Raw genomic sequence first — 27,444 nt, 5'->3', positions numbered from 1 at the left:
ACCTCAGAGTCTCAAGGAATGAGAACCAAGAACAGGCAAAGGTAATAGGGCAACAGGTGCCTTAAGTACTGAGAGGTGATTAATTAGCCAATGAGACTAGAGGCGAGGTATTAACAGTTCAGGGTTTCTACACATGCGCAATCTTAGTCAAGATGGCGGACGGCCGCGACTCAGGAGAGGCGCCGCCAGGAGCGAGAGAGACCCATGTCCCAAACTAGAGGCACTAACAGTCCGGTGAGTGACACCCTGTTGCTGAAGTGCTTGGTTTGTTAAACTATGTGCCAGTTATTTTAACATAAGGTTTGGTGGGTGGGCCCAAGGACAATTCCATATTGCACTATTTAACATTATGGCTTTGGTTCTATCACCATCTGTTAAATGTCTGCTGATGTTGCTGTCCGTCTAATGACCATGCATTCTTACTGCCTCTTCACTTTCATTGAGGCATGTTGTCTAGCATGAAAAATGTTGTGTGTGTGATCATTCTCTCACCATTTTTCTTCTGAGTGCAGCCCTCCTTCATCTATCTACTTTTCAAAATGTCTACTGTTGCTGCTATCTGTCTAATGACCTCTTATTCTTACTGCCTCTTCATTTTCCTTGATGCATGCTGTCTACGTTAAAAAATACAGTGTGCATAGTCTTTCACAATTTTTCTTCTGAGTGCAGCCCACCTTCATCTATCTGCTTGTCTAAAATGACCATCTTATCAGCCAGTGTCCTGACACTATGTGTCATAGGGATTGTAACATGATTTGCACACAACACAATCATTTCAACATAGTTTGCCAGCACACAATGCCAGGTTATGCACAGGCAAGCTACTCTTTGTATCGCTGCTTTCACTAAGAAACATACTGGTGGTAATCTGTTTCAAAAACTCAGGAATGTAACTTTTGGCATTCAGTGACCACATTTAGATACATTATGCACACTGCCGTGCCACTATGTTTCATAGGGATTGTATCTTTTATTAAATTGCCATGTACTTGTGGAGCCGCGATGATCCAAATCGTACCTGCTAAAACTTCCATCCCGGCTGTTGCCTAGGTAGCCATTATGCCACATCCTCCCCTCTATGGCCCAGCTTTTGCCTAGGCAGCCAGGACATTCTGTAGTCTCCTGCCAGGGCTATTAACAGATATCCAGAATGCACGATTGAGACGACAGTCACATTTTTGCAGTATCCTGTAATGTTCTGGGGGTGATTCCTCTTCCCCCTTCTGATTGGTACTCTATTGTTTAAAAGGCAGGAAGAGTTTCGCTTTATTTCCTGGACCTCTCTCACTTGCAGTCTGCCTTTGACCCTTTTGCTTTGTACCTCGACTATTCTTGGTTGCTGCCTCCCCCTGAATTTCCAGCCTGAATTTGGACTCTTCTTGCTTGTTTCTGACCTTCGAAGTTTTGACCTGGCTCCAGTTGCGCACCCCTAGAGTTACGCTCCAGCCTCTTACTACTCGGTACCCGTCCCTTCAGTACAAGATTTTACTACTCTGAATGTCCTTGGGGCATCTGAGTACTTGTTAGAATATTCATCTCAATGGGAAAGGCAGCTGCTATAGGCTAAAACCTCTGCTTCTGTTTTAAAAGCTTATGTAGGGTTCGGGGAAGCCCTAACAGTTAATGCTATAAATAGTAATGTGGGAATAATAACAGATCAAAATCACATGATGTTACCTATTTCCCACCCTTTTTAATTAAATCCAGATCCAAAACCAAACACATGAGGAATTTTGGACAAAACCAGAACCAAAACCAAAACATGAAGATGGTTTTAGAACCAAAAACAAAACACTGGGTTCTGCGCACATCTCTCGTATTTATGCATCTTTTCTGCAGGACAACATATGTTGTTAATAAAACAATTAGGGCCAGTGCTTGAGTTCTGGATGCCCTAGGTGCGACTCTAGCCCTTAGGGTATCGACTGGACCACCATTACCCCCTTTCTTCCACCATAGTACATTTTATCTAGTGTGGAGTAGAGACTGAGCAGTGTGGTGCTGGACTGTGACACCAGAGCTGGGTGTCATATCCCCAGCTCATTGCAAACATGGAGGAGCAGCAACCGACAGCTTCACAGGTATGAAGCTGCCAGCTGTGCTCCTGTGCCTCCATGGCCGGCGGCCAGTCTGCAGTGAAAGGGTGTCATGGTGACAGACAAGAGACAAAATGAGCATTCACTCAGTGTTTTAGAGATCCCCCAACACCATGTCGCTGTTGGCAACTACCTAGGTTCACCTAGCACTGGCCTCCAATGTGCTCTTTATTTATTGAATAGCCTCTGCTCTCAATCATAATGCAAAGAGGGGGCAAACACAATTCAAAGCAGAGAAAACCCAGATTATGTTTTGTGGAAGTCAAATAATTGTATGAAATAAACTAAATTTATTAATATTGTTTTACTGTGCGGTTGCGTTTAGTACGCCACGTGTAATGACACAATTGCACAGATTAACAACACACACATTTACATTCGCACTTACACTTGTAAATAATAAAAATTTATTAAGGTTCCAATGCTGTCATCCTGCTATATTTGGGTATTAAATCTCTTTGTGCGTTGAAACCACAATAATAACATTGGACAATGTTTATAGGTAGCGATAAAACGAACATTACAGTTTCTTCTAAACACCCAGGAGAATCATGAAGTGAAGAGACAATAGGTTAAGTAGTGTTAGCAGTTGTGCCATTGACTATATTTATATATCCCCCAGCATTCTAGGAAGAAAGATTGGGATAAAAATTTTCCAATCTCCTGATACACCCTATTTTACCTATAACACATCCCCACATTGATCCCATTATATGTCATTGCTGCAGGCCTTATCCCTATATACAATACCATATCCAATACTGCTTGAATGGGTACAAAAGTCACCCCAAGGCAAATATTTGACATTTAAAGGATCTAAAGGATTATTTTTTTTACAAAAAATACTAAATGGCTATAGCACTTAAGAAAACATGATTTTACAATATGTATCACAATATAAGTTTCAATAGAAAAATATACCATACAATGAGCATATTTAACGAGCCACCCTGGGTATCTGAATAATGCTACTGGCTATCTGTTAGAGTTCAGTTACCTCTTCCAGCAGGGCAGCAATCCACTCCAAATGCCATCCTGCTTTTGGGGGGCAAACACAAAGAGAGGGATCGATGATATTGCAGTTCTGTCTCCTGTTCCTCAATGGTTATTTAGCAGCAATCCTTCAAACAGAAGCCATAACCCCCCCCAGTCAGTCCTGTCTGTCTCAGAGTCCTCAAATGGCCCCAGGCACCACTTCTTATGTACCCTCCAGTTCCCACGGTGTGCAGTGCAGGGTGTATGAGGGGGTTCCAGGGTTCTGACTGTCAGGATTGGGGTCCTTTATCTTCTGGGGGTGGTGTAGAGCCAGGACTCTGCCTCACATACTTGGGAAGCCAATGACATGATTGATCCACAAAGTCTGAAAATAAGAAGACCGTACAATAGCTACTGACCTTGATCAACAAAGGAACATAATCCTGACGAGTTGATTTTAGCCCTTGGTGTACTATTAGGTATTTTGAAGCTCCAGGCTGTCAGATGCCTGAAACAATGAACAAGGGGCCTATAGCTCTAGGCCAGGAACAGAAAAGAAACCTCTTTAAAAATGCATCTTATAATGTCCACAAGCTTCCATACCACATTTACAATTTTTTGTATCCATTTTATGTAAGATCAAAGCATTGGTCATTTTTCATCTAGCTTTCAAGTGAGATTTTCTGTGAGCTTACAAAATGGTGTGCACATATAACATTGGAATAGAGAAGCTTAACAGGTCCTTCACCAGCTACCCCTATTATGGGTAGATATGAATTGAGCACTTGGGTGGAAAATGTGATACAAAGCAATACTTTAGTGATCAAAGAAATAAAATGAAAGTAATATGAAAGTTTTTTTTTTACCTTTTAACTAATGAAAAACAATACAAAAGAGACTTCAGACAATAATAGCTTACTCCCTACATCAACAAATTATATTGACTGAGACATCTGTCTTATAATTTCATAAGACAGGATACTTATGTAAACCTCTGGAAATGTGTGGGTGCACTGTATTTATTTATTATACCTTGGAATATTTGTTAAGTTCTAATTAGTAATGCATATTGTTTTTGGATGTTTTTAAAGTTTGCACAAACAGCGGCAAAACACGGAGGTACTGTGATATTTTCTTGTGAAGGCCAAATGTGTGTTTGCAGTTGAGCTTCAAAACAATGCATTTATACAGTGCACCAGATGTAATCTGTGGAGGGTCAGCACACAATAATAATATGGAAGGAACATGGAAATCACCCACAGTCTTTCTTTTGGAGTCATTTCAATCTAAGCACCATTAATAGACTACTGTTACAAAATCTCATTTATTTCTATTAGAATGTGTTTTCTTAAAGGAAATATACCAGCTGAAAAAATAGTATTAATTTCTGCAGCTATTACCTAGCTATTCAGTATATGATGTGATTTGATATTTACAAAATTATATATTGATCTTCACGGAAATCTGTAGGCAAGATTTTCATAGTCATCTAGGATGGGTCCTGTTTTTAAATACTATATAACTCCCTGAACATTATCAACCCTGACAATGATTTCTTAATATTTGCTAACTGTATAATTTTTAAGATGTATAACCAAGGAGACCCAGGGCATAATGAAACTTACCCTACTCCAGCATTGATTAATTTGCCATATAGATACTAAGCTAATCAAATACAAACACTGCATAATGCAGATTGCAGAGTAAAGAGTAATAGAGTAAATTCACTTTCTGATCACACCACAAAAAAATATTCTGCCCTATTCAAAAATGTGTCCCTTTTATTGCAACTTCCCTCTTGTTTGTTATGTTGAGTTGCAACTCATAGGGCATGATTCATCAAGAAACTTAAATGCCGATTTTGTGCACATAATAAGCAAATTGGATCTGCGCATGCCCAGAACTAGACCATATGAAACTGAATGTAGCAATGTTCAATTCACCTGCGTACAAAAAGGACACTTGCTACAGCTTACGATTTCTGGGAACTAACGGAGCGTGGTATGGACATATGGATATTGTCAGTGTACAGTAAGAACATGCCAAACTTTAGGGCACATAGCCAAGTCCGATTCAAGGTTTTGGCATCTCAAAGGTACTTGTTTTTGCTCCGTATCCCTTAATCCAGCTACAGGGTTAGTTGTCCTTATTACCAGTGATGACAATCGCGTATGCATGCTATAAAATGTGTTTGCAATCAGGAGCACCTGTAAAAATGTATTTTATGTTCAGTAGACATTAGGAACATCATAATAAATGTATGTCATGGAAAAATAATATAGATTTTTTTTTAACTGTATAGTCATTATTGCCTATATTATTAATATGTGACTATTATTTTTTTGTGTGCATTCTTTGGCAAATGTATTTTCCACATATTGGTATTGGACGTATCCTGCAGTGTCTTGTGTAACAGAGTTGAGCAGACCTACACCTGAATTCATCAGCGTACGTACTGTATCTTGAGAACCTTGTCCAATTCGGTCGTACGTATATCTGAATTCCGTGCATTTTAAAACACACGCACGTTGTACTTAGTATGAGTGCCTTGGTGATTCAGGCCCATAGGGTCTCAGCCATTAAGGGACAGATCCCTGTTTTTTGTAAGTATCAAACACAAATCCCCTCTGCGTAGCTCACAATAGTGACTTTCGGCTGCCAGCCAACACAGATCCTCCATGTTTGCAAACGCAAATGGCACTTACTACGGACTACGATTTTGGGGTGTGAAGAGGGAGGTAAAAGGGCGTTGTGTCGTAGTCAATTCAAAATGAGGGCATTCCCGTGCAGGGATGTCCAAGTCAAGTCGGTTGAACCTAGGTTACAGCATGGTCCATGGCATATATTATGCACCTGCCAGGGGACTAGTTTATCTCCCCGTGGACAACTGCCAACATACACAACAGTACACCGGCTCTGCATGTAATCGTGATGTATACTCCACAATCACCTGCATACTCTTGGCTAATTAAGTACTGCTATATTAAGCCAGTTGAGAGCTTGTGCTGCATGCTGCCATTTTGTATGCATCTGATAGTTTCTTTTGTGTACAAATCTTCGAGAGTTACAAGCAATTAACAAGGTTTGTTTTTAAAATGTGGCTATTTACTAGCACCATAATTTGTATTTTTTTTATTATTACTGTTTTTGTGTTTTGGTTTGCTCATTCTTACATATATAGTAATGTGCCACTTTGTTTTTTTGTTTTTCTTACTTTGTTTCATGTTATGGCGTGGTGATGTGACACAATGCATAATTGTGTTTTCTGTTTTATTTGTTTCTTTTTTTGCAGCTGGCAAGGAGTTAATGTTGACTCCTAGACGTCGGCCATCCTAAATTCTCTAAAAACAAGTTACAAAAGAAGAAAAAAATACACAAAATATTCAAAAAAGCCAAAAAAGCAACAAAAAAAAATATTTACCGAAGAAATTATTAAATATATTGTATTAAGTTTTATTTTATTATATTGTAAACAAAATTGTTTCTTTCATTTAAAATGCTTCAATTTTTTTAAAGTAATAAATACTGGGTCTCAATCCCTAAACCCCCAGCAGGCTGTACCCAGCTCCATGCTGATTGCACTAGGACTCTTCCCACAGCCCTGGGTGGTAGGTTTGTGGGGTAACAGTGAATTAATTATTTCCATCAGTGGCTTAAAGGGTGATGGTGGAACACACCGGGCATGGTCTCTAAATCATAGGTGAGAACCTCTTATTAGTGCCAGGCCTAGTGGCAAAGTTTGTCAGTTGTAGTAACAACAGGCCAGGGCAATGGGCATGCTTTGGGATTCACAAGTGCCAACATGTTCTGATACACAGAGACCAGTGGTGCCCTGTAAACAAAAGCACAGTAGCATTAAAAAAAAGGGGGACACATATTTTAATGTACATTATAACCACTACTACACAACAAATAATTGTTGGTAACAAATATCTGGTAAATAACAGACAAGAGTAGTCAGTAGGAAAGGAAGTCGAAAGAATGCTTGAGAGCAGCACAGAGATGGTCCCGTAATGTAGTCAAACATGTGCATGGGCAGCGCACGTTAACTGTTACTCCTAAAGTCATTAAGTTGCATTTGTGATGATCTGTGTCTTGTTTACTTTGGCTGTTTGTAGCTGACAGGATTGTGCGGTGTAGCGTGAAATCTCGCTTCGCTCGGTATGTGTGCTTTAATGACCCAGGCCCATGTCTATCCAATACACTATGCTAGGTAGCTTAAATAATCACTAAATATAATAAAATAAATTTTTTTTTTTCCATGTAAAAGCAAGCAATGCAAGATCTTACTTCAGGGGGTATATTTACTAAACTGCTTGTTTGAAAAAGTGGTGATGTTGCCAATAGCAACCAATAAGATTATAGCTGTAATTTTCAAGGATGTACTAAATAAATGATAACTGGAATCTGATTGGTTGTTATAGGCAAGATCTTCACTTTTTTTAACCTGTTGTTTAGTAAATACACCCTCAGGCCTTTAATCCACAGTGTGAGCAAATTACTTTAATATTCAGTGATTTGGGGCCATTTAATACACTGATTTCAGCAAGCAGGGTCGGACTGACCCACCGAGGGACCTGGATATCCCCTGGTAGGCCCCGACTCTGATCGCTCCCCTCTTCGTTGGTGGGGGAAGCGGAAAACTTAAAAAAAAAAAAAGAATACTCAGGTGACCGTGGCGCTCACTGGCTCCTCTCTGCTCCGTTGGCACTGAATGTCGGGCGTGACGTCATCACGCCCGACGTTCAGTGAGGAGCGCCGCAGAGAGGAGTCGGGAAGAAGACAGATGACAGAAGACAGAAGACAAGAAGAGAAAAAAGAAACCGATAGAAAAGGGAAGGGAAGGAACATAAGCAAGGTGGGAGCACGGCAGAGTGAAAGGGGAGCACGGCAGAGTGTGAAAAGGGGGAGCATGGCAGAGAGTGTAAAGGGGGAGTATGACAGAGAGTGAAAAGGGGGAGCATGGCAAAGATTGAAAAGGAGGAGCATGGCAGGGAGTGAAAAGAGAGAGCACAGACAGCATGGCAGATTGTGAAAAGTGGGAGCACAGACAGCATGGCACAGGGTGAAGGGGGGCCAGGAGAAGGGGGGAGCAAAAGCAGCATAGCACAGGTTGATGAAGGGGGGCCAGGAGAAAGGGGGGGCAATAGCAGCATGGAGGGCACAGTGTGATTATAAGGAGGCACAGCATGGTGATGAAGGAGCACAGTAATGTGTGTGTGATGGCACAGCGGGCTTGTGGCAATGTAATGTGTGTGTGGTAGGTGGTGGCTAAATAATGGGTGCTATTTTGTATGTAGGAAGAAGGTGGGGCAATTTAATTTTATGGTGGGGAGTATTAATTTAACATGGGGTGGTTTGGGGGCTATTAATTGAATGTGGGGCTGAGTTTGAGGAGCATGAGGTCTATTTATTAAATGTGAATATGAATTATTTAATGGCAGTGATTTGTTGCGGGAAATAGGTATATTTATTATACTTAAATGCGATTAATTTATTGCAGGCGCTGTCTGGAGGGAGGGAAATAGGTTTATTAAATGGGAATATTATTACTTTAATGTTAGGGCTGGAGGAAGGCCTAAGTATTAATTTATTTAACGCTGGGACTGGTTGGAATTTTCCATTATTTTTTCCAAATAGGGCCCCTAGCATTCCAGGATCCAGACAAGTCGCAACTAAAGAAACCAGCAGCCACAGGTGGTAAAACTGACAAGAACAGGTAGGATACTCTGTCAAATGCTTTGAGTCTAGTACAGGCTTGGCTTACCTGTGGCACTCCAGGTGTTGTGAAACTACAAGTCCCAGCATACCTTTCCCCAATAAGCTGCTATATATTGGCAAAACAAGTGGGGCTTGTAGTTTCACAACACCTAGAGTGCCACAGGTTAACCAAGCCTAGTCTAGTGGGACAATCCCTATTTTTGGTAAATGTTCTGCCCAATCTAAGGGGCAGGTCAAGACTATGTACTCTTTATATACACACTGCATTCTTTATATACTACACTATGGTGCTAGCTGTCCTTCGTGGGCTGACCACTCCCCCTCTAGTTTCCTCCATGATGGCTGGCCACACCCCCTCTGGTGAGCCCCTAGCGTTGCAGTCCCTCATGGGCCCTTCAAGCCCCAGTCTAACACTGTCAGCAAGTTAGTATTTTATTGTGAAGTAGTGCAAAAAAAATGTTTGGGACTCCTTTTTTGTACTGTAATGGGCATTTATACTTTTTCGGTATTTGTATTTCATAGATATCCACATTATTGCCTCATGTGTTCCTGATAATACCTCTCATGTGCCAGTTAATGTTTTCTAAATGCCAGTTACAGTCTTTAATGTGCCAGTTATCGCATTTATTGCCAATTATCAAATCTCCCAACTGTCACAATTCTGGGGGACTACTCCACCGCCCCGATAGCTACAGTGTTTGTCTGCGTGCTAGGACTGGTATATCCAGTTGCAGATGTGTGTGGCACTATAAGTGTATCTTCAGCACTATGTACAGTGTAGGAGACAAGGTTTTACCCCATTGGGCATGCTCACACTCCCAGGTTCAGTGATTATGGGATGTGATCCCTTACATCAAGATGACCACATTCCAGCACCATTTTCAAAGATTCAATGTGTGTGAAGAATTAATATAATATTCTAGAGTGAAGCCACACCTAAATAAACACACAAATTATACATATACCATGTCCATTCTTATAGTTTTGGGTCTGGTTCCTATATTTTCTCAAGCCTTGTCTTAAGGTGCACTACAAGCATCAGAAAAAATTTCTTGGAAGTTTGCGCTCTCTGTGCCTGTCCCAGAACGGGTCTATGTCCTCAATGTACAGAAACTTTGGATAATCTATATTATATTGCACTTTTTATGGGGAACTAAAAAAGTTTGATTAATGTTGGCAGTTACTGAGCACACCAACATTCTGTTTGACAAAAAAAGCCACTGCAAAGTCTTGCTACTACCACTTTAGAGCCACACCCTTTGTTAATTCATACTTTTAGATTGTTTTTTTTCTAAAGCACTATTTGATCCATGATAATGAGAAAAAAGGACATCATATTAAATGTATCATTAATGTATGTTTGAATGTTTTCATATATAGGGGTATATCTTACTTCTGCCTACAAGACTTTTCCCATGCTGCTCCCCACTTATGGAATTCCTTACCACGCTCAATCAGACTTTCCCACAGTCTTCAAATCTTTACAAACTCTTTGAAAGCCCATCTCTTTTTTAGAGGTAACCTTATTCCTGATAACACTCAGGGCCGGATTAACCATAGGGCTAACTGGGCTACAGCCCAGGGATCTATGGCATCCAGGGGGCCCTTGAAAGTGCTCAGCAGCAGTATTGATCGGTCGGGGGCGGGGGCGCCTGCGGCGCGATAAGTGTTTCTGAGCACTTTCACTGCAGTCCTTCCCCGGCGAGCTGTAGCCAACTCTCCCGGAATGTCCGGGAGACTCCCACATTTTGCGAGAGTCTCCCGGACTCCCGGGCGAGTGTGGCAATCTCCCGAATTCTGCCCACTTCACAAGGAAGTGCCCCACTTCCTAGTGAAGTGGGCAGAATTAGATCCCAAACGCCGCGATTACCGGTGAATTGTTTAGCCCCGCCCCCCCGCTGTCAAATGACGCGATTTACGTAATTACGTCGCGGGGGCGGGGCCAAAATGACGCGATTTTGGCGCCCCGCCCCCCGCACGCCCACCTGCTACAGAGAGTCTCCCGGACACCAACTTTAAAAAGTTGGTAAGTATGGCTGTAGTCTCCTTACTGAGGAGATCTCGTGAGTCTCACTCTCACGAGATCTCTTCAGTAAAGAGCGTACAGCGCCCCGGAGAAGGAGGTAAGTGCCAGGGAGGGCGGGCAGCTCGGATCATGGGGGGGGGGCCCTCACGGAGGAATGGAGGCCCCCTTAGCCCAGGGGCCTCCATTCCCTTAATCTGGCACTGATAACACTATTCACACTAATACACCCTCACAACTGTCCCAATCTCCACTGTGAACCACATTTGCTCCTCTTATTTCAGCTGTGCCCTCTTCCACTTAGATTGTACGCTCTCTAATGAGCAGGGTCCTCCTCCATACCCTTTGTTTTCATGTCTTTATTGCATATGGCACTTTCCATGTTTGAAAATGTTTATTATTATTGGTTGAAGTGCACCTAGAAATGCATTTCACATTTACAGTGCTGGAAAGTGCACTTTGTCTCAGTGAAAGTCAAGGCTCTGCTTTCTTATACCTCCAAGGACATGTAAAAATCAGTCCTTTTGTGGGAGGAAAAATGCTCTATGGGGCCCACTGAACAGAAAATGCCCCTTTAAATTTACTTTGCAACTGAAAACTCTTTTTATTAATCACATCCGAAAAAACAAAATAAAGGTGCATATGGCCCGTACTCAGAAAAGAAAACTTCTCTCCCCAAAATATGCAAAATCCTGCACCCTGGAAGATGCAGCCATCTTGACCTGCAAATCTATGTGCTTCCTTGTAAAGATCAGTACATTCATGGAAAAATAGGAGTTACATATAGCATTTGCGCTGTGAGCCCACAGTTTTGCATTGTTGACCATGACCCTTTGTGGGTAAAATGGCTTGAAAACTATGGATGATAATGTCCAACCATCATCAAACAATTTGTTACATACAGCACTAATAGTTTGGTTAATGGTTTAGTTGCAGAAAACACAGTTAAAGAAAGATTAGCTTGTTTACAAAGATGAAGTTATAAATGAAGCAGATGTTTCATTTAATTTTAGATTTTATGTTTACAATGAAAATATAACTATAATTCCACATAGAAATCCACATAACAATTAATATTGGTTTTGTTTGGGTATCCAGTCTTAACCCAAACAGTGACATCCTGTTTTCATTTTTTACATCCTTCAAGAGAACATTGGTCTGAATCAGCACCCAGTCTCTTCAGTTTCATGTGATATAGCATGTGACTTGGCTAATGAAACCCATATATTTATATTTTTAATTAAGTCTAACCTGCAAAAGATTATGGAGCATTACCCATAAAAGGTTGTCAGTGATATATAACAGAAAGTCATTCTTTCAAGTGAGATAATTAACAATTTCCATACATATCTCTGCAGGAATATATTCTTTTTTTTATTTTATATATATATATATATATATATATATATATATATATATATATATATATATATATATATATATACATATTATCCACTGACTTAAATGAGTCACATCCAGCAAGCATTATGAGTTTTACTAGCATAATTTGCTGAGCACTGGGGGATTTTATGAAACTCATACCCTAATACATGCCCCATTCTGCTCTTTGAAGTTTGGAGATGCTTTGAAGATGCTTTGAAGACTTTGCCTGATTGTAGTCTGTGATAGAACTGCACATAATGGCAAGAGTAAAAATGTAACTTTACAGTACTGACTCCAACCACTTTCTGACAACCCCGAAATTAAATACACCTTGTCCCTATTTCTCCTAAAATACTGCTCTTTGTAAACTCATTTATGTCTTAATTAAATCTACCCTCTTATTCACTGGCAGGGTGGTGCACCTCTATCAGTCTAGTCCAGTTGCCTCCATGTGATGGGTTTCATGTAAAGTAAACAGGAGCTCCTGGGCATGCAGATTTTGTAACAAGGTTGATACACTTTACACCAGTCTCCTACACCGCGCTTTCATGCACTCTGCATCTCATTGATTCCTGATGGCATTCACTCACAGCATTCACTGGGCTCAGGAGCCTCTCCCTTGGAACGAAGTGCTTGCTTGTCTGGCGACTGTCAGCTCATTTGATATTCCTCCTTCTTGCCACTCACTATGTAACTATTAGTTCTAGCTAGGGCCGGATTTACCGCTAGGCAACCTAGGCACCTGCCTAGGGCCTAGCGGCTCTCGGGGGGCACAGCTGGGGGGGGACAGGAGCAATTTAAAAAAAAAAAAAAAAATCGCCCCCCCAGCTGTGTCGGGTGCCGCGAATCGGGTCCCAGCAGCCTCTTCTCCACTCAGTGGACGAGCGATCATGTGACTCTTTTTTTTTTTTTTTTTTAAATCTGTTTGGACTGACCGAGGAGGTGCAGCGCGCCGGAGAAGAAAGGCAATAGAAAGGTAAGTAAAACAACGGAGGGACAGAGGTGGTGATGGTGAAGGGGCACAGAAGTGGTGATGGTGATGGGCACAGAGGTGGGAGGTGGTGATGGGCACAGAAGTGGTGATGGTGATGGGCACAGAGGTGGGAGGTGGTGATGGGCACAGAAGTGGTGATGGTGAAGGGCACAGAGATGGTGATGGTGATTGGCACAGAAGTGGTGATGGTGATTGGCACAGAAGTGGTGAAGGGCACAGAGGTGGTAATGGTGAAGGGGCACAGAATTGGTGATAGTGATTGGCACAGAGGTGGTGATGGTGAAGGGCACAGAGGTGGTGATGGGCACAGAGGTGGTGATGGTGATTGGCACAGAGGTGGTGATGGTGATTGGCACAGAGGTGGTGATGGTGATAGTTTTCCTGGCATGAACTTGAGTTTTGCGCTTTCAACTTTTTTCTGTCTGCGGCTTATGTTAAGAAAAATTGCTATTTGCCACATGAACAAATGTGCAAATTTGTGTCATATAAAAGCAGGTTTTAAAAAGATGCATAATGTTTTTAGTGTATGCAATAATTATATTATATATTATAATTATATTACCTTTTTTGTTTATTTAAAGCTATACAACCACCTAGGTATTTTTTTTTACTAAGGAAGCCAGAGCCCCAGGTGCTGTTAAATCAATTTTGCTAACCAATTTTAAATGGGAGCTGAGGGGTGGTGAGGACAGGCCCGGCGCTCCCATTAGGCAAGGTTAGGCAATTGCCTAGGGCGCCGGGCTCTGCAGGGCGCCTCAAAATAAAAAAAAAATGACTATGGTCATTTAAAACCACGGGGAGGAGAGGGGGGAAGGGGCTATGAATCTTACCTGCATGAAGCTGCTCCTCTCTGCTCTGTCTCCTCCCCACCGCTCACTGACAGTGACAGGCCGTGATGATGACATCATCACGGCCCGAGGGGAGGGGAGAAGACAGAGCAGAGAGGAGCAGCTTCATGCAGGTAAGATAAAGAAAGACATGGGGAGGGGAGCTGAGGGGAGGGAAGCGCAGCGCCAATTTTGACAGGGTACCCACGGCGGGGGGCGCCGATTTTTAAATGGGGGGGCGCCGATTTTCACACTGTGCCTAGGGTGCCAAGGACCCTAGCACCGGCGCTGGGTGAGGACAGATAGGTACTGCGGCTTGTGGTTGATCCTTTCTCCTACCCACAACCACTGCGACCACTGGATTTCAGCTGGGTTGTAAGAGAAATGGAGAGTCCAGATGAGGGAGAGCCTGCTTCAGCCCTGTCCACACTAGTGACAGGGAGCTCATATAATGCCTGGTGACATCACAATCACATATTTCCACTGTCGCACAGTTGCTAAGGGAGGAAGACGGAGAATCACTGATCTTGTGATTTCCAGGATCTGTGACTGTTAATACACTGTCCTATGGGCATGTGAGGAGGTCTAAGAGGCATGTAAAAGGCATGTGGTGAAGCTGATTTGTATGTAAAGGGCATATCAGGAGGTCTGATGGCAGGTCTGGAGGTCTGATGGGCATGTGGGAGAATTTTGGAGAACATGAGGGATCTGGGAGCTTGTGGGAGTATGAGGGCATGTGGTTGCATTTTGTGGCAAGTGAGGTTTTGAGGGCATGTGGGGCTATTTTGACCATGTGTGTGGTCTGAGTGGCATGTGGTGTAAGACTGGAACAAATGAAGGGCATGGGGGAGCATTTTGGGAAGAGTGATGTGGATGTGCCGAGTGTGGGAGTTTTTTATTCTCAAAATTAAGGGTAATGTGCAGTCATATTGAAGTTTGGATATAAGTATTGTATACTGTGTATATATCTTTGTTATGTACTGTGTTTACTTATTGCTCTGCTTTCCATATACCATGTAACAATACTTTTATCAAACAGGCCGCAACATTACAGGGCCGGCAACTCATAGGCTAGCACAGCTAGCTACTCACAGCCCGATGGCAGTCAGATCTCAAAAGAAAGTAATTGCCTATCTGCACCGAACCATTTAGCCATCGGCCCTTCTGACATTTGCCAGAACTGCCAAATGGCTAGTCCGATCCTGGTGCGGAGCCATGGCACCCATTGCAAGTGCATGATACACTTCTACCTTGGTGACTGTGTTGCTCTCTCCTGCCTGCCTGTTTAATTTATTGATGAGGTTATATATTTTAATAGTGGAGTCTATCAATTTTAGATGTAGTGAATGGACCTTCAATTTAATGCTGGGGTGGTTTGAGGGATATTAATTGAATGTGGGGCTGGTTGGGGAGAACAAGATCTATTTATTAAATGTGAATCTGAATTTTTTAATGGCAATACTGGTTGCAGGAAATAGGTATAGTTATTAAATGTATATGCTATTAATTTATTGCCGGGGTGAGGAAGGGTCTCTATTGTAATTTGGGGGGAGATAGGCTATTAATTTAATGGTGGACTGTGGGTCAGTGCTAATTATTTAATGGTGGGTGCTATTAATTTATTTGTGGGGCAATGGTGGAACTATTTCATTTAATAGCGCGGCTTATTAATTTAAGAGGTGACGGGATTTCCACTGCCAGTTATAGTCCCTGCTTCTTGCATACTTCCTGCTGTGCTGCTGTGTTGCTGTGTGATTTACCCTCTCTTCTGTTGCCGACCTTTGCCTGGATTCTGACTCTGATTGATTGCCTGTGACCTCGAACCCCTGCTTGTATTGGACGTTGTTGATTTTCATGTGACCCTGAACCCTTTGCCTGGACTTGGTTACTTCTGTACTGCCTGTGACCTTTTGACTTCTGGCCTGGACCTGGACACTGCTGTTGCCGGCTACCTAATATTCCTTGTCGGGATCTTCACTCCATCTCTGTGTAAACACCTGCGCTACGTTCTCAGGTATCAGCTCCTACTACTAGAGTACAAAACCTGGGGGCATCAGAGTACTTGTGAAAAGCTCTACGGGAAAAGCGGTTCCTATAGGTGAAGACCTCTGAAGCAGTTCTAGGAGTTGATGCCTGGGGGCGCAAGCCGTAACACTGAAGCTTTAAGATTGCCCTTCACTGGAGTTAAGGGGTCTAGCCCAAACCGTGAAAAACAGCCCCATACCATTATCCCTCCTCCACCAATTTTCACAGTTGGCATAATGCAATCAGGCAAGTAACGTTCTCCCGGCATCTGCCAAACCCAGAGTCGCCTATTTGACTGCCAAACAGTAAAGCATGATTCATCACTCCACAGTACACATTTTCACTGCTCCACAGTACAGTGTTGGTGTGCTTTTCAACACTCCATCCAACTCTTGGCATTGGTCTTGGTGATGTGAGGCTTGCATGCAGCTGCTCGGCAATGGAAATCCATTCCATTAAGCTCCCACCGCACAGTTTTTGTGCTTACATTAATGCCAGTGGAAGTTCAGAACTCTTCAACTTTGGCATCAGCAAAGCATTGGCGGCTTTTACGCACCATGTGACTTAACAGTCAGACCCCACTCTGTGATTTTATGTGGTCTTCCTCTTCATGGCTGAGTTACTGTTGTTCCTAAATGCTTCCACTTTCTAATAATATCACTTACAGTTGACTGTGGATAACCAGCAGAGATGAAATCTCACAAACCGTCTTGTTGCAAAGTTGTCATCCTATCACAGTACAGCTTGAAGTCACTGAGCTCTTCAGAACAATTTCAAGTAACATTTGTTTCTCACCCGGCACCTGTAGTGACAATCCAATTATTAATGTTCTTTGCATGTGTCTGAACTATACCTGGGTGTCTGTAGGGCCACGTAATATGACATTTGAGACAATGTAGTTGTGCGTCCTCTGCTCTTTGTTGGTGTGCCCTTTCCCATCGGTTAAACTCTTGGGCTTGGGAAGACACAGCTGCTGACATTAATAGTTTTGGTTCTGTGGATCCAGTTGACAGCTGTTCTTCAATCTCTGGTGCCTTTGTCTGTAGTCACTCAAATATACTTACAGTGTCTTCTTATTGTGAAACATACATAGATTATTAATAAAAAATACATACAAAATGACTGTTTAATTTTACATGATGGCTGTTCCACACATCCACTGTTGATTGGGGTCTCTATCTCAGGTACACACTTGGGAGGACGGGGATGTCCAGTTGACAATAAGACCCCATCCCCCTCCATGCTGGAATCACCACCTCTTGTAATCTGAGGTTTTCACATAGTCCTGTAGAAGCAGGAGATAACTGGATGAAGGCATTTTTTTACGGTTTTAAAAAAGTGAGCAGGGCTAGGAATCTCTCCCTCTTCTCTTACCGAGTGAAGCTAGAATCGTGCAGCCTATTACTGCAGCGCACAGCCCCTACTAGCAGCCCAGCAGAAACAGACCTGGAGGATCACAGATTCCCCACTGTGCTACACAAAAAGAAAAGAGCAGGGGAAAAGTGAGAAGAAGCAAGTAATAAAAGAGACTGGAGTAATGGAGTAAAATGATATACGGTGGTAATTAAAGAGCAGAACAGAGGGAGAAAAACTGACTAACAGTGGTGCCTATGCATGGAACGAAAGTGTGTGTGGTAGGAGGGAAGGCAGAGATTTGAGAAGAGAAGGGGATCATTTTGTCTTCTCATCTCATCTGTGCCTTAACTGTATACTTAGTGGGAGCTTTCAGTTGCCCTGAACCCCCTTACACTCAAGTCACCACATCCTGAAATCTGCAACTGATGCTGAAGCTGTCTGCTATTATGGAAAGTTCTGTGAGAAGAAAAGGGAACATGCATGATGTCATTCTCATCATGTGACGGAGCCTGAGTATAACAGAGCAGAGATCGGGCTCCTAATTCTCCCATAACATGGAAGACAGCATTTCTGGGGTGAGGTAAGTGGTTGTTAGTAAGCTGTAAGCTATATTAGAGAAACTGGGGCCTATTTATCAATACACTCCTACTCCAGAAAGAAGTAGGAGTTTTATAGCTGTAAACTATACTACCTCTGTTGGGTTTTCAGTTTCAGTAACATGGAAAAAAATATTAAAGTGTAAACTAAAATGTAAATTTATTATAAATAAATTTATATAAAAAAACTTAAAATATTTTAAAATCTTCATAAATATTATATATAATAAATGCTTTATTTAATAAATATTTGGCCAAAGGATTTTCAAATTATATTAATCTGCTATTGCCATTCTGAGATGGCGATAACAGACCGGGTATTGCAGCAATACAAGCACCTCCATGATACTTGCTAAATAAGATTCCCATTGCTAACCTTTGGAAATCCTCCTCTTGAATACCTGCTTTGCTTTACCATACCTTAATCAGGGAATTTGAAGAATAAAGCATTACATGGATGAAATAATAAACATAAATTAAAGTAATTGGGTCTGATTCATCAAGACCCATAGCTGACGATTTTGAGTGTATTGTTTGCAAAATCACCCAGAACCGGACCATACGTCAGTAAATGCTGCCATGTCCTCTCCACCTTTGAGCGCAAAGGACACTTACTACAGCCTACAACTTCCAGGAGTGAATGGGTAGGGAAGGTGCGCTTGGCCAAGGTCAATTTACAGTAGGGGATTGACAAACTTAAGCGCATTCAGCCACGGCCGAATCAAGATCTGGGCACTACAAAGTTACTTGTATTTCTGCCGTATCTCTTGCTCCAGCTACAGAGCTAGTCTAAGTCCCGAGTGCTAGTGATGACCGTCTCATATGCATGCTAGAAAATGTGTTTGAAACGTGAGCAAGTGTAAAAATGCATTTTATGCTCAGTAGACATTAAGAACATCCTAATAAATGTATTTTATGGGGGGTGTTAACAAAAACAAACTTTTATTTTTTTATTTTTACTGTTTCATCATTAATCTTATATTATTAGCAGGTGACATTACCTTGATGAATCAGGCCATTTGTCATCAGTAGATTTCAAAAATAAAAGAAGAACATGATTTACACTTATTGGGTCTGATTCATTAAGAAAAGTAAAGCAAATAAAAGGAGCAACTTTGCACCTTGGCAAATCCATGTTGCATTGGATGGGAGGTAAATTTAAAATGATGAGACAGATTTATAGTTGGGGTAAGGCATGTCCTAGATCAACTTTACATTTTAATGTAAAAAAAAAAGATTTGAAGTATTTGTGTGCTACATGGAAAATAGCCAGCATTTAACTTATGTATAAAATAATAAATTATTTTGCACCCCTTGCATTGTAACATACTTTTGTCCAGGAGAAAACCTAGGTAAAAAAATGAGTACATTCTTTAATGAATCAGGCCCAGTATGTTGCTCTTCCCCTTTTCTGCAGTTGCAGGATCATAGCCGCAATTTTCTCTTTAAAAACTGAGAAATTCATTAAAAAAGAATCTTAAAGGAACAGGGAAGGGTATGTTATTCTAGATTATGTGCACAGAGGTCAGAGCATAACCTATGCACATTTTGTAATAAAGTTGGTGTGCTTTTTAAAAATGTTAATATAGTCTTACAATAACTTTTTTATTTTTCCATGTGTGAGAGACTTACCTGGATGTGAAGCGTCCAGGGAGTCCCTCTCCATGCCCAGCAACAATCCGGCGGCTCCCGTGCAGGTGATCGGGACGGGAATAACTCAGAGTCCCCCACTTGGTCACCTGAACTTTGGCGCCACGGCAGGCCAATCAGGGCTCACCGCGGCGTTGCCACATCTATTTAAGGAGCCGGCATCTGCGGAAGAGGGTCAGTCGATGGCGGAGAGAAGCAGACGGACGTCGATAGCCCGGCGGTGAGGACCCGGAAGAGGAGGCCAGAAGCCAGCGGCGCAGCAGTGGAGGCAGAGAGTTCTTGTCAGGGCTAAGAGCAGCTGCGCCTCCGGAAGAACGACGGGGACAAGAAGAGAAGCCGGCAGTGAGCAGCGAGTACGGCGGCAGACCCCAGTAAAAGACCCCTGAAGACGCCAGAGAAAGGTAAGGCCCCATTGGGTAACACTTCTCCCGGGCTTGCGCCCGCAACTCTCACTCATCCCTTTTTTTACTGGGTTGGGTACTTCTTTCATCAGGCACAAGGCCTGTTGGCAAACCAGGAATTAGGCCTGAGGAACGGATAGTGGGCACAAGGCCCGGGCACAGGTAGGCCCAATAGGTAGTGTTAAGAGGGCACAAGGCCCTAATAGTAGTCTGTGGGCACAAGGCCCAATAGGTAGCATTAAGAGAGCACAAAGCCCTAGTAGTAGTCCTTGGGCGCAAGTCCCAATAGGTGGAGTAACAGGGCATAAGGCCCTTACAGTAGTTTGGGGGCATAAGGCCCCATTGTAGGGAGTTTGGCACAAGGCCCTTGTAGCAGGTTGGGTGCACTAGGCCCCATAGTTAATGAGTGGGCATAAGGCCCCTGAGTGGAGGTAGGGAACTAGGCCTGGCATCAGCGGGAGCGGTAGGCTCCTGGTAGGGTGAGGTGCATATAGCTCATTAGGGAGACGCTACCAGTTGCGGTTATTCTGCGGAAGAGTAGCCAGGGGCATCGAGCAGCTTCTCACCATATTGTTTAGTATTGTGTATTGTGTGCAGTGCGTTGTGTATCATTTGCAGGAGCAAGACGTCAGGCCCCCATTAAAGGTAGGCTCTTGTCCCTTGTTTCTACCCTCCCCACCTTTTCTCTTTAGTGTTGTTCCTCTGGGGAATTAGTTAGCTTCCCCTTACATATGGTCAGGGGTAGGATACAAAGTAGTGTCCCTTCCCATCAGTCCTCAGGGTCCCGCAGAGTTGGTGAGGCCTTGTGAATTCCGACAGGCCCCGCCTTCGGTTCCACTTGGGTGCCTGACACTGAATTCCGGCAGGTCTTCCTGACGGTTTCAGTTTAGGCGGTGTTACCACTGAGTGAGGCGGGTTTAGTCTGAGTTACGGCAGTAGCCACTGACAATTCCAGGCGGAGGCGCCTGACCAGGTGGCGCTGGGTTTCTGTGGGTTCCATTACTGTGTCTTGGTACTGTGAATGGTCCCCTAGATAAGAGACCTTCTCCTTGGTAAGTCCCCGGGAGTTGGGTTTAGTGTGGTTCAGGGTTAGACCCCCGGTGGATCCTCTGGTGTCAGCGTAAGAGTTCCCCACAGTAGTCTCACGATTAGAGGTGGTGGGAGGCAGGGTAGTGTCATTACAGGTGACGGAAGGACACACGGAGGAAGGAGCTAAGGGGAGGAGGGAGTTGGTGAGTATAACTCTAAGTTCCCTTGTCCTGAACGGGCTCCCACATGTTGGTGGGTGGAGTACTAGGGCAGGATTGTTTCTAGGCCCTTGTACTCGTGGCGCTGAAGTAGTAGCCCAGAGCAAGGCAAGGTGTCGGCGGCCGGGGTAGAGTGAATGTCTCTGCCTCGTAGCCATCCCCTCGGACATTGCCCTTCTGTCAAATGGTAGTAGAGCCTCACATTTGTTTCCCCCGCCAGATTCATACTGGTGCCGTGCAGGAAGAGGGGGGAACAAGGTGAGCCTCTGATCTGGGGTCCGCAGAGGGAAAAGGTGGTGTTCCATAGTGTTCCCTCTGGACCAGGTGAGTAGCCGGGGTGGGGGAGAGGGGATTGTGCTGTGTACCCCTTTTACCACCCTTTACACATGCAAAGCAATATTATAATTTTGTCATACATTAGGCGGGATAAGGGTAATGAGTATATACATTATTTTCAAACTACCAAATAAATCCCTTTATTTTGCCAAATTGAACTGGCCTAAATGCTTATGTCTTATGTAATGTCAAATGCTTCACTAAAAATGTAATCTGCATTCTTGTGGGACCTAGAGCCACTTGTGAGGCCTCTGAAAGATGTAGTATTGCTCACTACTGGCTTATACCTATGAACACGAGACCGATTACAGTAACATAAAGCAAAGGGTAAAGATGGCCCTGCTCAAATGAACTGGGAACTCATGACAACATTTGTCAGACTTCAAGCAGATTGCCACCTGGGCCAGATAATCATGGCAAATGATCAAATTTAAACACTGCCAAATCTGTGGTTGTTTATTAGGCTAAATATCTGCATGGACTCACTCACCTACTATCAGTAACAGCAGACTGCCTAACATCTAACGGCTCGTATCTATTTGCGCTTTCCTGTCAAATAATTTGAGCTGGTGCATGCTCAGAAGCAGGGTAGGGATGGCAAATTTTAGCCCAGGGGGCAAGACTCGGCTCGGCAGTCTTTAAGGAAAATTTTAAAGGTAAAAAAATGCAGGTGCAGTGAGTCAGACCAAGGTAGCCCACTATAGGACCAGTCCAAGGGTCAAAATCCCCTCTGCCCCCAGCCCAGCCAGCCTCTAATCAGAAGAGACTTCAACTCTGCTCTCAATTTAGGGTGCCAGGGAGGGTGTGGGTATGGCCAGTTCCCCTCACCTCTGGGCCCTGTAGCCTTCGTGCCCCCTGTACCTCCTATAGTTTTGTCCATGGTCCCATCACATCTGTGCATTGGTCTGTTTTCTCATGTAATTAGTACAAATATTAAGATTTGTAATTTTCGTTCTTCATGCAAGATCAAAGACTGCAATTTGCCACTAAAAACCATTAAAATGTATAATTTTAAGATCGAACCAACTCAAACATTGTCCATCAATGTAAAAATTCAAACCAATTTAAGAAATGATGTTCGACTGGTTACCGCATCTCATAGATTAATAGATAGAGTCAAATAATTAGATATGATCTAAAATTACAAAAGGAGCAAATCTGTAAGTGAAACCACAGCAAACAATCATGCCACCTCTTTCATTGTCTTTCTGGAGTAGTCAAAATAGAAATGACAAAAGTTGCAATGTGAATAGACGGCCCTGACTTTATGTAATATAGCCAATCAGCTAATAGGAAACAGTTAAATCAATGGCAAACATGATATACTTCAAGGGCTGGATGTGGGGCTTTCAATCCACCAAAAGGACCACACATTACACTTAATTTCAAGAAAAAAACAACCCCTAAACAACATTGGCATCCCCACATCACTCATCCCAAACTGCACCCACATGCCCACCTGCTCCAAAATTCCACTATATGCCCCACAGACCGGCCACTTTCTTCAAAATAGCCCCACATTCCCTCAGACCCCACTTTTTACAAAGTCCACCCACTTGCTCTCAGATACCACATGTACTCTGAAACTCCACCCATGGCATTCAGACCTCCTCGCATGTCGCTCTATGAAGATGCCACAGGATTTGACCCTACATGGCTGGCACTGGTGTCTGAGGGAAGCACTACTTTGGGAGGCTGGGTTAGTTTTAAAGTATTAACCTTCTTGCCATATATTTCTTACAACCATTTTCCTATTTTCCTGCTGTTTCATTTTCCTGTTTTCCTACTAAATTCATTAGGGTCTGAGCACCTTATTGTACTCAATTTTGAGTTATCCCTTGTTCAGGATGTCCTCAATTTTGATTTGGACAGGGACAGAAAAAAACCTTGGGCAATTCAGAGCATCAGGTTGTTCACATCACCAGTGATTGTTGAAGGAGGTGAGTTTGCTGATCAATGACCTATCCAAATAAGAGACTAAGTAAAGTCTGATGTGAGTAGCAGTATGGATGCTAGCAGGAAGCCACAGACTAAGATTTAGTGGAAGGAGCAGGATCCCCAACAACACAAAATAGTAATGTGAAGCTCCTGCCAAACTGGTGCTGGAAAAAGTTGTCATCAAACACAGATACATTTATATATCTAGCACGTTTACATTTTAACTGAGAAATATTATGTTATTTGGTTTCATTCTTGAATCTATGCTGTGGTTGTACTTTTTTTCCTATACTTAACTAACATATCTGAGGTTAAACATAAGTCAAATGTTCTCATAATATTATAATCTTCCAAAGTTTTCTTTCCCTTGTTACACACAAATCTTACAAATATTTATGGTGTCTCTGTACAGTGAAATTCACACTAGACCCTGCATATTAATAAATCTGGTGAAACTTAGGAAACTTGATCTTAGTAAAAAAAATACCCAGGCACATTACATATCCATTTGATGCAGCAGCGGGGTATGATACATTCATACTGTCAGGTATTTGGCCACAGACGGATCCTATAACAACCTAAACATAGAAAAAACCCACCTAACTGTACCATAAGAGGAAAATACATAAAATGAACTGATGAAAAAAAAGAATGCCATTCTTTGCCATTTTTTTATGTCATGAACCTTTTTTTCACCATTGCTCTAATTGTATCATTATGCACATGTGTTATTGTGTCAGGGTGGCTACAACTGCACTGTGCAAATATTATTCCTGCAGATCGGGAGATTTCTTTCTGAATGTGGGTTAGGTATATTAAAGTGCCTGATTATATATCCAAATGTAAACTTGAGATTCTGTTTTTTAAAACAGCAATTTTATTAAAGACAAAACCTGATGGGCTTTGTCTTTAATAAAATTGCCATTTTAAAAAATGACGGCGGAGCGCAGAGAATCAGTGGTTCGTCAGAACCGCTGCTTAGCAAACATACTCCTATATGTTGCTACCACAATGTTTTATAGCTTAGAGAGCACATGCTCACAGTTCCAATTTTATTCATGTTTTTTTGGATAAGACACTAATTAGATCAGGGTTTATTTCCGTTAGTTTGATTGAAAGTGCTGCCCACTCTAAACGCATGCCCAACCCAGTGACTTAAGCAAGGATTGTGATGCTTCACTTGGTACTGCTCGATATTCTTAAAAGCTTGAATAACTATAACAGCTCTTGGAGAGTAGTGTTATACCACTTTCACATTGCCACCCCTGCATTTTCCCGGGTTTTTGAAACTCAGTTTTTGCCATGTGACAGAGCATCCCAGCTTAGAGTTCACACGGCACCTTGGACCTGAGAATTTCCCCGATCGACCCCGTTCATACTGAACCCGGATCTGCCCTGGCAATAAGTGTAAGTCATCACAAGAGGAGCTTTGATTGGCCGAAAAATGGTGACGTCATTTAAAGGGGACTTTTTTTTTTTACACACATAAATTAGGCCAAAGTGGGTGGTTAGCATTATTTTATTTTATTATTTTATTTTATTATTATTTAATGTTAGTATTTTTGCTATTTTATAGTACACTGTTGCATTCTTTACAATGTGTGTGATCTGTTTTTGATTTCCTCCTCTCCTCTAATGGCCAACACTCACCCACTTCTTTCTTTAGCCAGTGTGCCATGCTTTCTCCTATCTCTCTTCTCTGCAGCATTGAAATGATGTCATCTTCCAGCGTTCCTAATCCCCCCAATTAACTTCTTTATGTGAGACCTGGGTCGCACCGTTCACACTGCAGGCGACCCGGTACTGACACGGGAATAACCCTGCAAAAGTGTCGATTCTAATTCCCGGGTCATCAGACCCAGGAATTTGCACTGACCCCATTTCACTCTGAGCCACCACACAGGTCGTCGGAGCTTGCCACAGCAAAAACCCGGGTTTTATAGGTAGTTTGAATGTGGTATTACTAAGGGTATTGACATTGCTGCATCTGACAATTCATTGATGCTATTATTGCTTGTTTCTGCCATAAGTTGTCATCATTTATTGTCATTATTCAATTCCATTATTTAATGTCATTGGTCAGTTAATCCTTTGCATTAATATTGTATCATTGTCATTGCATGTCATGGTTACCTTGATATCAACCACTTTAACTTTATCAGAGACAAAATCTATTACCTTTTTTCCTGTTTATCAGTTTTAGAGCCTTTAAGTTACACTCCCATTTAATAAATGTGCCAAGTGTCTGTGTGTCCAATGTGGAGGGGAGAATGTGTGAGCATCCCACCGCCAGAGGCCAGTATACCGTCCAAATACATAACAGGAGCAGGTAGACAAAGTGACTGCAGCCTGCTGGTGCTATATACAACAAGCAGGTAAAGACACAGTCAAATCTGTCTGCTGCTGAAGGTAAAGTGAGGACAGGGCTCCGAATATAGCCCGGAAAGCATTGGAGATGAGTATAACCCTGAAACTTTGGAGGAGATCGGTTCAGACACCATCTGTGATGCCTTGTTGGCCACCAGCGCAGCAGAGTGCAGTTACCCAGAGAGGAGTTCTATGTACGACCATTCTTGACCTTCTGTTTTAAACACAGAGGGTCGGAGAGACGACACAGTGTTTGTCCAAACGCTATCCAGAAACAGTGATGGCTCCAGGGCGAATAACAAAAAGCAGTACTGCCTGTACTGTCAGTAGCCCCTAATTGCCCGGCACATGGAGCATGTTCACTGCAATGAGACTGAAGTAGCCTGGGCCCTGAAATTATCCAACCACTCGAAAGAAAGGTGCATGCAAGTTGCACATTTTTCGCAATAGAGGCAAGTTTGCACACAGCGCTGAGGCAATGAGGGCAGGCCATGGCGTTTTGGTCCCGTGCAAACTTCCAGACAAAGAGATGCCAAAAACATACTGGTAGGGTAATTGGCTGCAATCAAAAAAATTGACCCTAGTCTCTCCCTCTCTGTCTGTCTCTGTGTGTGAGTGTGTGTCTATAGTAGGGAATTTAGACTGTAAGCTCCAATGGGGCAGGGACTGATGTGAATGAGTTCTCTGTACAGCGCTGCGGAATTAGTGGCGCTATATAAATAAATGATGATGATGATGATGATGAAAGAGATGGATGCACTGTGTAGCCTGCATGGGCTTGTTTGCAAGGAAATACCTGTGGCGACACATGAAGAGATGTGTCGCCACATTATTAATATTATCGTTTATTTATATGGTGCCAGAAGGTACAGGGAATAACAGTACAAAACAATGAACGGGTAATACCAAGACTTCAGAGGCTCCAGGCAAGGCAAATATATTGAGGTTGGAGCAGAAGAGAAGGTAGAGAGACAGGAGGGAGGAGGGCCCTGCTCATACGAGCTTACATACTATAGGAAGGGTAGACAGATGGCAGACACAGAGGGTGTCAAAGGAGGGGAGCAAGCGCTCCCCTCTACTGAGGAGGAGCGAAGTGAGGAGAGTGAGCATGGAGAGAGGGTTAAGTGGAAGGCTGGTAGGCTATCCAGAAGAGATGAGTTTTGAGTGCCCGTTTGAAGAAGTACAGGTTAGGGGACAAATGAATGCGTGGGAGGTCATTCCAGTGCAGGGTGGCAGCGCGGGAGAAGTCTTGAATTCTGGAGTGGGATGAGGTGATCAGAGTGGAGGAGAGGCGACAATCATTGGCCGAACGCAGGGACTGAGCGGGAGTGTGGATGGAGAGGAGATTGGAGATATAAGGGGCAGTGGAGTGGGAGAGAGCCTTGTAGGTGAGGGTAAGAAGTTTAAAAGGATTCTGTAAGGGAAGGGAAACCAGTGTAGGGCAAGGCAGAGAGGGGAGGCAGAAGAAGAGCGGCGAGAAAGGAAGATAAGCCTCGCAGCCGCATTGAG

The sequence above is a fragment of the Mixophyes fleayi genome, chromosome 3 (assembly GCF_038048845.1).
Source record: "Mixophyes fleayi isolate aMixFle1 chromosome 3, aMixFle1.hap1, whole genome shotgun sequence".
NCBI classification, from domain to species: domain Eukaryota; kingdom Metazoa; phylum Chordata; class Amphibia; order Anura; family Limnodynastidae; genus Mixophyes; species Mixophyes fleayi.
The sequence above is the reverse complement of the archived record's forward strand: the minus strand, read 5'-3'. Positions refer to the sequence as shown.